The sequence below is a fragment of the Podarcis raffonei genome, chromosome 10, assembly GCF_027172205.1.
Source record: "Podarcis raffonei isolate rPodRaf1 chromosome 10, rPodRaf1.pri, whole genome shotgun sequence".
NCBI classification, from domain to species: Eukaryota; Metazoa; Chordata; class Lepidosauria; order Squamata; family Lacertidae; genus Podarcis; species Podarcis raffonei.
In genome coordinates, this window is record NC_070611.1 from 3033446 (window position 1) to 3045133 (window position 11688).

The 11688-nt window shown below is 47.6% G+C and overlaps 1 protein-coding gene and 1 pseudogene across 4 annotated transcripts in view; both read right to left on the reverse strand.

Annotated features, from left to right (window-relative positions):
- Positions 1-11688, reverse strand: part of DMTF1 (cyclin D binding myb like transcription factor 1) — a 167471-nt gene that overhangs the window by 37004 nt on the left and 118779 nt on the right. The gene's annotated exons all lie outside the window — the stretch shown is intronic.
- LOC128422281 (proteasome maturation protein-like) lies at positions 1046-1613 on the reverse strand (annotated as a pseudogene).

Here is an 11688-nt window from a genome sequence, read left to right on the forward strand (position 1 = left end):
TCAAGGGACACGATAACTGAAACCAGCTCTGGCCATGTGGTAGCAGCAAAATACAACTTTTGAAAGCATCTGCATTACATTCTATGGTGCATTGTCACTAAATAAATGAATACTTGTCATTTGAAAGGCTATAGAAGGGCAAGAAGCAGGTTTTAATTTGTGTTGGGGACCTATCAATACCAGCCTTGGATTAGATTAAATAATTTTTTTACGTGAACATGTGCCAAGCTCCACTTCCAGCATTACCAGAACAATCATCCTGGATAGCTCAGTCAGGAGAGCACGAGACTCTTAATCTCAAGCCCCGCGTTGGGCAAAAAGATTCCTGCATTGCAGGGTTTGGACTAGATGATCCTTCCAGCTCTACAATTCTTTGATCCCTTCTGTGCCCATCTACTCTGAGACTACAGGTTTAGTTGTACCCATTTCTTTCCAGTCTGATTTTCCCCACGCGATTCTGACCGGGTCTGGAGTGGGCTCCCTTATTTCACTCCCAGACACTTTTCAAAAGTTGTTCCACTAATTCTTTGAATTCTCTCTTCTTATTTGGATTTAATTTGGGAATTCTTGTCACTCTGGTGAGAGTCTTAGAGGCTGCGTGCCAATGAGCTGATCTCTCCTTCCAGTGCCCTGGCTCATTACTCAAATTGCTCTTCAGAGCTTGTGTTGCCCTGGCATGCATGGAGCTCTTTTTTTTCTTTTCTTTTTTTGCATTCATATAAAATTTTATTCATTGTTTTTAAAAGATGGCATGTCAAGTCATCAAGCACAAGGAAAGAAAGATTAAACAGCAAATACCTGGGTTATATATGGCAAAGAACAAGGACATTCAATCTAAAATGTCCTTTTTCTATAGACTTTTTAACATCTACAGCTCCACAGTTGCAGACATGAAGCAGTAATTGCCCTGAATAGAGATGTATTTCCTGGGTGTGTGTTTTTTAAAAAATACCCAATTACAAGACATTTGTATTGACAGTAAACACAGAACAAAAGTAATATATTTAAGCATTTAATGTGCCTTTTAAAATCAAGGTAGATGGGAGATTGTGTGTATCAAAACAAACGCTGTACGACTACTGTTTAATATGGTCTCCTTGAACCTACAGGGACTCAGGTAAGAAACATTATCATGAACAGAAGGATGGAGTATGTGTGCATTATAATAAACCAAGTTTGTGTTCAACCGAAAGATGAGGATCTCCCATTACTTCACTCTGCCAGGTCGTTCAGAATATCCTCAAAAGTCAAAACCAATGCAGTCATAGTTGCCTTTCCAGATATCCAGTGACAAATTAGAACTATTAAGGATAGGAAGACGCTGGACCTTCTTCGCTGCTTTGAATTCCATTTGAAGCTTCAGCGGTGGATGCAGCCCTTGAATATTTCTTAGAGTAGGAAAGTTAATCTTATCTTGATTTAACCAAAAAAATGTTCTGATATTTTCAAAGGATGAACAGGGAAAAGTTCACTCTTCACATTTGTAAAGCCTCTATTTATCACATGACAGCTTTCAAATGCTCCAGCAGCTGAAAAATCAGAAACTGGAATACAGTCCTTCAGCTGAGATGCAAATGCTCTGGTATTCATCCTTCCACTTTCCACCATCTTTCCCTTCCTTGACGGCATCGCTGGGGATTCCTCAAGCTGTTCTTTTTAAATGGGAGGCTTCGGCAGCAGCCACAGCAGTGCAGACAGGAGATCTTGGAAGAAAGAAGGTATCTTTGAAGCAGGGGAGAACTCGAGGCTATCCCTGAACATGTGAATGGGCTGTCACTCACACACCAGGGACAGAGCATCACCTGGGACACCCATTCAGCTGTCACACCCACCCCATGGACTTAAAGCAGACCCCACTGCTGAGCTCACAAGAGCTTTTGGCAGGAACAATCAGATGACCAGGAGATGCAGCAGAAGAGTATCTCTCACTGCATGGCTTTAAAAGAGGATTAGACGACTGAATGGAGAGGGTGGTCCTGATGGAGGAAACAATGCTTCAGAAAAGCCGTTGCAGGAAGTCCCAGGTGGGCAGAGGGCTCTTGGGCCCGAATCCTGCTTGCAGCTTTCCCACAGGCATCTTTGTGGCCCCTAGGAGAAGAGGAGGCTGGACCAGATGGGCCCTTGGTCTGATCCTGCAGGCCCTCCTTGTGTGTTTCCTACGGCCCCCCTCCTTCCCCCTTTCCCATTACCTCTGAGGCAGGTGTCTTCCGTCTGGGTCCCCAGGCTGCATCTTTCTCTCGCCACACAGCAAACGGTGATATCAGCAGGCGCCTGGCTCCCAGCCACGCTAGCACCAGTCTGGGGCAGGAGGGTGGGGGACCTGGGAAGGAAGCATGTCCTCCTACCTCAACTTAGCAGCTTTCCCCACGTGACCTCCGTATGGGTGTCTCGGCTCTGTCCCAGCCAGCCTAGCTCAGAAGCAGCAGCCAAAGTCCCCTCTCGCTCAGAAAAAAGCTGAGATGTACTCTTAATTGCAGGAAACTTTGGTTGGTGCTTCTGCACCAAACAGGGCCGAGTCGGAGCCATGCCCAGACAGATAAGGGGCAGTGGGTTGTCCAGGTTGGCGTCTCTCTGGTGGGTGAGGAGTTTGTTCCAAATTGGGGTCCTCCAGTATAAAGCCTCAGAGCCCCCAATATTAAGGTTACCAGATGTTTTTCAATGAATCCAGGGACACTTTAATTAAATACATACATACATACATACATACATACATACATACATACTGCGTTCAGGATGTTGATGCTGCAGCGATGGTGGTGGCAGAGGGGCAGCCGCTGCCTTGACCTCAACCACCACATTTCCCCTTCCTCCGAGGCTTCTATCTCCTTTCTCCATGAGCCTGGGCAGTCCCTGAGTTGTTGGTTCTTGCGGGGGGGAGCGGTGTGCGGTGGGTCAGGCATGGAACGCAGAGGAAGAGGGCTGAGAGCAACAGCAGCAGTGAGGCTCGGCAACACGATGCCTCCCTTCCCATCAGAGCAGCCCCAACTTACTACTTACGTGCAAGCAGGAGGGGGCGGGGATCCTCAGCTGGGAAGGGAGGCTTCACACTGCCTTTCAGAGCAACCCCATCCCAACTCCTACTTGCGTGTAAGCAGGAGGGGGCAGGGATCTCTCAGGCAGTGTGATGCCTCCCTTCCCATCGGAGCAGCCCCACCCCAACTCCAACTTGCATGCAAGCAGAAGGGGGCAGGGATCCCTCAGCTGGGAAGGGAGGCTTCCCATTTCTTGAGAGATCCCTGCCCCCTCCTGCTTGCATGCAAGCTCTGATAGGCAGCGTGAAGTCTCCCTTCACAGCTGAGAGATCCCCACCTCACTCCTGTTTGCACACAAATAGGAGTTGGGAGGCTACTCCAATAGGCAGCGTGAAGCCTCCCTTCACAGCTGAGTTGCTGGGGTCAGGGAAGGTGGAGGCAGCCCAGAAGCTGCATCTTAGAGCCCCTGCACCACCATCATATGGGGACTTCTGAGCAGCTCCTGAAGCCAGCCAGAGCCAACTGCTCCAGGCTGCTGAGACTGCCGCTGCTGCATTTCCCAGGGACATTAGATGAAATCCGGGGACATTCTGGGGATGGAATTTGTCCAGGGACTTATTCGCAAATCCAGGGACTGTCCCCGGGAAACGGGGACGTCTGGAAGCCCTACCCAATATCCATTTTGGGGAACTGCGTAGGAAGAGGGAGAAGCCCTGTTAGCAGCGCTGGAAAGTAGGGAGAGACTTCCCAGAATCCTCTGCAACCTGGACTGACCAGAAAGGCTGTCCTTCGTCTTCCCTGCCTGGGCTTCCCTCCTCCTCTGTCCACCACATATCTCCTTGAGGTCTCCGGAGTCCCAGAAGGTGTCGCTCTCATAGGCTTCATGGTCTAAGCTCAGGGAGCTGTCTGAGCCGATATCCATTTTGGGGAACTGCGTAGGAAGAGGGAAAAGCCCTGTCAGCAGCGCTGGGAAGAGGGGAAAGACTTTCCAGAATCCTCTGCAACCTGGCCTGACCCTACAAGGCTCTCTTGGGCCACTCTGGCTTCCCTGTCTGGGCTTCCCTCCTCCTCTGTCTGCCACGTAACACGTCTGTGAGGTCTCCGGAGTCCCCCAAGGAGTCCCTCTAGGAGGCTTAGTAGTTGAAACTCCAGGGGCTGTCCAAGCTGGCATCTCTCTGGGGGGTGAGGAGTTTGGGGTCTTCCAGTATAAATCCTCAGAGTCACCAATATTGATTTTGAGGAACTGCGGAGGAAGAGGGAGAAGCCCTGTCAGCAGCACTGGGAAGAGGGGAGAGGTGCGAGGGATCAGCGAGGGATGGGAGCTGGAGATGGCGCCTCATCCCTGGAGGCATGGCCCTGTGGAGGAAGCAGGACATCGTATGAGAATGGACTGTGATTAACCAAACACTATGGACAGAACGTCAACATTCAGCTATCTCAGCCACACAAAACAGTGAAAGGCTTCTCACTCCACTTCACTTTGATGGAGAATCCTGGCAATTCTGTAGTGTGTTCAGGGTGCTGGGAATGGTAGCTATCAGGAATGGTAGGTCTTTGACAAAGGACAGTTCCCAGGATTTCTCTTCCAGGGAGTCTTTTCTTCTCATGAGGTGGCCAAAGTATTGGAGCCTATGCTTCAGGATCTGTCCTTCCAGTGAGCACTCAGGGCTGATTTCCTTCAGAGTTGATAGGTTTGATCTTCTTGCAGTCCATGGGACTCTCAAGAGTCTCCTCCAGCACCAGAATTCAGAAGCATCAATTCTTCAGCGATCAGCCTTCTTTATGGTCCAGCTGTCACTTCCATACATCACCACTGGGAAAACCATGGCTTTAACCATACGGACCTTTGTTGGCAAGGTGATGTCTCTGCTTTTTAAGATGCTGTCTAGGTTTGTCATCGCTTTTCTCCCAAGAAGCAGGCATCTTTTAATTCCATGACTGCTGTCACCATCTGCAATGATCATGGAACCCAAGAAAGTAAAATCTCTCACTGCCTCCATTTCTTCCCCTTCTATTTGCCAGGAGGTGATGGGACCATTGGCCTTGATCTTCGTTTTTTGATGTTGAGCTTCAGACTTGACTTCACTCTCCAGGATGTCTGGCTCAAGGTCAGCAACCACACCTGGGGTGTACGAGCCATCCATATTTTCTGCTATAATTCCTCTGTGTATTCTTGCCACCTCTTCTTGATGTCTTCTGCTTCTGTTAGGTCCTTACCACTTTTGTCCTTTATTATGGTAATCTTTGCACAAAATGTTCTTTTCATATCTCCAATTTTCTTGAACAGATCTCTGATTTTTCCTATTCTATTGTTTTCCTCTATTTCTTTGCACTGTTCGTTTAAGATGGTCCTCTTGTCTCTCCTTGCTATTCTTTAGAAATCTGCATTCAATTTCCTGTATCTTTCTCTATCTCCCTCACATTTTGCTTGCCTTCTCTCCCCCGCTATTTGTAAGGCATCGTTGGACAGCCACTTTGCTTTCTTGCATTTCCTTTTCATAGGGATGGTTTTCGTTTCTGCCTCCTGTATAATGTTTTGAGCCTCCATCCATAGTTCTTCAGGCACTCTGTCCACCAAATCTAAATCCTTAAACCTGTCCCTCACTTCCACTGTGTATTCATAAGGGATTTAATTTAGATTGTATCTTACCGGCCCAGTGGTTTTCCCTACTTTCTTCAGTTTAAGCTTGAATTTTGCTATAAGAAGCTGATAATCTGAGCCACAGTCAGCTCCAGGTCTTGTTTTTGCTGACTGTATAGAGCTTCTCCATCTTTGGCTGCAGAGAATATAATCAATCTGATTTCGATGCTGCCCATCTGGTGATGTCCATGTGTAGAGTTGTCTCTTGTGTTGTTGGAAAAGAGTGTTTGTGATGACCAGCTTGTTCTCTTGACAGAACACTATTAGCCTTTGCCCTGCTTTGTTTTGAACTCCAAGGCCAAACTTGCCAGTTGTTCCTTTTATCTCTTGACTCCCTACTTTAGCATTCCAATCCCCTATAATGAGAAGAACATCCTTCTTTGGTGTCATTTCTAGAAGGTGTTGTAAGTCTTCATAGAATTGGTCAATTTCGGTTTCTTCAGCAGCAGTAGTTGGTGCATAAACTTGGATTACTGTGATATTAAAAGGTCTCCTTGGATTCGTATCGAGATCATTCTATCGTTTTTGAGATTGCATCCCAGTACAGCTCTTGCCACTCTTTTGTTGACTATGAGGGCCACTTCATTTCTTCTATGGGATTCTTGCCCACAGTAGTAGATGTGATGGTCATCCAAACTGAATTCACCCATTTCCATCCATTTTAGTTCACTGATGTCAATATTTATTCTTGCCATCTCATTTTTGACCACATCCAGCTTACCATTGTACATGGTTCTTACATTCCAGGTTCCTATGCAATATTTTTCTTTACAGCATTGGACTTTCCTTTCGCTTCCAGGCATATCCGCAACTGAGCGTCCTTTCGGCTTTGGCCCAGCCGCTTCATCAGCTCTGAATCTACTTGAGATAGTACAAGAATACTTGGCTAGTCTAGATGTATTCAAGTCTCCAGGGCCAGATGAACTGCATCCAAGAGTATTAAAAGAACTGGCAGATGTGATTTCAGAACCACTGGCAGTCATCTTTGAGAATTCCTGGAAAACAGGCGAAGTCCCGGCAGACTGGAGGAGGGCAAATGTTGTCCCTATTTTCAAAAAGGGGGAAAGAGAGGACCCAAATAATTACCGCCCAGTCAGTCTGACATCAATACCAGGAAAGATTCTGGAGCAGATCATTAAGCAAACAGTCTGTGAGCACCTAGAAAGGAATGCTGTGATCACCAATAGTCAGCATGGATTTCTGAAAAATAAGTCATGTCAGACTAACCTGATCTCGTTTTTTGACAGAATTACAAGCCTGGTAGATGAAGGGAACGCAGTGGATGTAGCCTACCTTGATTTCAGCAAGGCATTTGACAAGGTGCCCCATGATATTCTTGTAAAGAAGCTGGTAAAATGCGGTCTTGACTATGCTACCACTCAGTGGATTTGTAACTGGCTGACTGACCGAACCCAAAGGGTGCTCATCAATGGTTCCTCTTCATCCTGGAGAAGAGTGACTAGTGGGGTGCCTCAGGGTTCTGTCTTGGGCCCGGTCTTATTCAACATCTTTATCAACGACTTGGATGATGGACTCAAGGGCATCCTGATCAAATTTGCAGATGACACCAAACTGGGAGGGGTGGCTAACACCCCAGAGGACAGGATCACACTTCAAAACGACCTTGACAGATTAGAGAACTGGGCCAAAACAAACAAGATGAATTTTAACAGGGAGAAATGTAAAGTATTGCACTTGGGCAAAAAAAATGAGAGGCACAAATACAAGATGGGTGACACCTGGCTTGAGAGCAGTACATGTGAAAAGGATCTAGGAGTCTTGGTTGACCACAAACTTGACATGAGCCAACAGTGTGACGCGGCAGCTAAAAAAGCCAATGCAATTCTGGGCTGCATCAATAGGAGTATAGCATCTAGATCAAGGGAAGTAATAGTGCCACTGTATTCTGCTCTGGTCAGACCTCACCTGGAGTACTGTGTCCAGTTCTGGGCACCACAGTTCAAGAAGGACACTGACAAACTGGAACGTGTCCAGAGGAGGGCAACCAAAATGGTCAAAGGCCTGGAAACGATGCCTTATGAGGAACGGCTAAGGGAGCTACCCAGGACAGGATGGGGTTGTGCAGAGTTGTTAAGGCAGCAGAGAGCATTGTTGGCTGCCCACTCTCCACCTTAGAGCAGATTTATGCCACAAGGTGCCATAGGAAGGCACTGGACATAGTAAAAGATCCATCGCATCCTGGTCACTGTCTCTTCGAGCTCCTGCCGTCGGGACGGAGATACAGGACGATGAAGACAAGAACGAGCCGTCTTAAGAACAGCTTCTTCTCCAGAGCGATCTCAGCCCTGAATGGGAAGCCTGGACTTTGAAAGTCATCTAATCTTCCTTGCTGTACTATATTGTATTGTTTTAATTAGTGTTTTTATGGAGCAGTCAAGTAATTTCGTTGTCCCTGAGAGGGGGCAATGACAATAAAGATATTATTATTATTATTATTATTATTATTATTATTATTATGTTGAGCCTGGAGAAGAGGAGGTTAAGGGGTGATATGATAGCCATGTTCAAATATATAAAAGGATGTCACATAGAGGAGGGAGAAAGGCTGTTTTCTGCTGCTCCAGAGAAGCGGACACGGAGCAATGGATCCAAACTACAAGAAAGAAGATTCCACCTAAACATTAGGAAGAACTTCCTGACAGTAAGAGCTGTTTGACAGTGGAATTTGCTGCCAAGGAGTGTGGTGGAGTCTCCTTCTTTGGAGGTCTTTAAGCAGAGGCTTGACAACCATATGTCAGGAGTGCTCTGATGGTGTTTCCTGCTTGGCAGGGGGTTGGACTCGATGGCCCTTGTGGTCTCTTCCAACTCTATGATTCTATGATTCTATGATTCCTTGTCCTCCGCTCTTCCCCAGTAGCATGTTGGACGCCTTCCGACCTGAGGGGCTCATCTTCCAGCGTCATAACAACAACAACAACAACAACAACAACAACAACAACAACAACAACAACAACAACAGTATTTCTATGCCACTCATCTCCTCTAGACCTTGGAGCTCCTCCTACCTTCAGAGTTCCTTCTCATGGTCACTGATAGGCACACTTGATCCTATGACTGGACTACTGATCCTGAAGAGCTGCCTAGCCCAGCTTCAGGTCCCCCCTTCTAGGACCCATCACTCTCAACTGACTCTCAACTGCCTCCCCCCAACATTCACTCTTCCTTTCCAAGCCTCCTCCAACCTTCCGTCTCCACCAGAATTCCACTCTCTCTCTCCCCCCTCCCTCCCTGCTGGACATTCACTTGGGAATTCTAATAGAATCACCTTCATTACCCTATTGCAAAAGGAGAGGAAGAGGTTACAGATGGGAAATGTCCAGGGATCCCAAAATCTAAACCCACAGACCCTGGCTTATGTCTCACAGGAGGACTTAGGATACACCCCGGACCTCAACCTTCCTCTGTTCCCTCCCTGTGTCAAATTAAAGATTGTAAGCCCCTTGGGGCAAGAACCTCTTAAGAGTCACATGCAGTGATGGTGCAAACAAATAATACAAAATAAATCTCACTGCGCTCCTGCCCCATGCAAGATGATGCCCACCAGACACCTTTCCCTTAAAACAAAAGCTGTGTACACACGATCCATTGGGGACCCCTGCAGCATGAAAAGGGGCTAAGTCCACAGAGCTGCATTGCTGGGAGGCAGGGACCTGGCAAGCTATCTACAGCTGTCAACAAGTCAGGTCAGGGAGCCAAGCCTCATGCACCAGTGATGGGTGATGCTAATAATAATAGTAATAATAATAATAATAATAATAATAATAATAATAATAATAATAATAACAACAACAAATTTCTACTCAGGGCTTCGTGCTCCTCCTATCTTCACAGTTCCTATTCATGATCAGTGATGGGCAAGTATCTTGGCAAGCATCTCAACATCATCTGACAGGCATCCCTCTTGCAGGGTGATATAAGGCTTGCTTGCAAAGTGGCTCTTTGTGACATCAGATGACAAACAGGGGCCAGGCTGCTGGGTTGTCAGGCAGCTGAATTAAGAAAAATAAAATCAGGGAGGTCAAAGTATGCTGGGATGAGGGCACCGTGGGTCAGGCCAAAGGGTGCTGTTGGAGTGTGTGGTTGCGCCTCCCCTTGTTCTGCATCTTGCTCTCCCACCCGTTCCTTTAGCTGCTTGATAGAATCATAGCATGGTAGAGTTGGAAGGGATGCCAAGGGTCATCTAGTCCAACCCCCCAGGAATGCCAGGATCCTGCCCACAGTCAGCCCTGGCTGGGCTCCAAACTCCGACCTTCTTCTTACCAGCCAGATGCACCGACCCCTTGCAATTCTGCATGGAGGGGAGAAAGGAGAGGGAGAACGTTTTGCTTTCTCTCTCTCAGGACATGGATGTGAGAGCCACACCATGCAGCCCTGTCAATAGCTCAAGGGCCGTCACAGGGAGGAGGGAGGAAGCTTGTTTTCTTCTTCTCCAGAGGCCCTCAGGACCTGAAGCCATGGCTTCAAGCTACCAGAAAGGAGATTCCGCCTCAACTTCAGGAAAAACTTTCTGACAGGAAGAGCTGCTTGACAGTGGGAAGGAATCCTCAGGAGGCAGTAGACTCTCCTTCCTTGGAGGTTTTTCCGCAGAGGTTGGATGGCCATCAGCCTTGGATGCTTTAGCTGAGATTCCTGCATTGCACGGGGTTGGACTAGATGACCCTCAGGGTCCCTCCCAACACTACAATTCTATCATCCTATGATTTAAAGTGCTTCCCTCTCACAAACCTACAATTCCAAGAACCTCTAACAAACTACAATTCCCCGAATCGTTTAGGGGAAGACGCCTGCTTTTTAGAACAGTGATGAGGAACCTGCAGTTTGCGTTCCCTGATTTCCTAGGAACCAGGAATGGGAAGCTCAAGTGCTTCTAACAGGATGCTTTCAGGGACCAGGGTGTATAAAATATTGTTCCAAAAGTTGGGTGCCTTCCCTCTCTCTGCTGAGCGGTGGCAAAACCCCATGGTGTTCCAGGTTCTCACCTCTGAAGGGTTGAGACTTGGCAGAGGCTGCCGTACCTTTAAGAAATTTGGTTTATTCACCTGTTTACACCTTCAGTTTGCATGGGGGGGGGGGAGTCCAGATCTTACAGCAGAGTCTTTCAAGAGGGACTTGTCCCCCACAGCAGGGCAGCTAGCCTTCCCAAGTTGGGTTCCAGACTCTCTTCCTCCTCCTCCTCCTCCTCCTCCTTTTTCCCAGCACCCCTTGCTTAAAACCTCTCTTTTCCTGCCACCTCACACCCAGTTATCCTGGCCCTTTCAAATCCCGTCTCTGTTCACACCGCAGGGCAAGGGAGAAGCAGTTCTCTGGCATTTCCAGTTCAACCCTCCTTGTCCTTGAATTGTTTCCTAATGGCCCTCGCTTGGCCAGGTCCTTCTGCATAGGCTAGCCCAGGAATTCCTCTGCAGCTTGTATTTTCCCCTTCAAAACCCAAATAATCCCAAATCCTACCATCTATTAATTTCTAGGGTTTGGTGGGATCCTCCCTCAATCTATAACAATATTGTGTGTAATATTGTAACTAAGGTAATTCAAATTCCAAAGGGAAGGTTCAGCGGGGGGTGGGGGGAGTGGAATTCTGGTGGAGAAGATTGGAGGAGGCTTGGAAAGGGAGTCTGAATGTTGGGGGGAGGCAGTTGAGAGTCGGTTGAGAGAGGTGGGTCTGGGGGGGCACTTGGTGGGGGATGTCAAGCTGGGCTGGGCAGCTAATTAGCTTAGGATCAATAGTCCAGTCACCATCGCCCTCGTTTGACGGTGGCCAAAAAGGAATGGAGACGCAGAGAGGGACTGTCCAGCTCAAGGGAAGTAATAATACCACTCTATTCTGCCTTGGTCAGACCACACCTGGAATACTGTGTCCAGTTCTGGGCACCCCAGTTTAAGAAGGATGCTGACATGCTGGAACGCGTGCAGAGGAGGGCAACCAAGATGATCCAGAGTCGCTTGAAGGAGCTGAGTATGTTTAGCCTGGAAAAGAGGAGACTGAGAGGAGCTATGATAGCAGCCTTCAAATATCTGAATGGCTGTCACATGGAGGAGGGACTATACTTGTTTTCT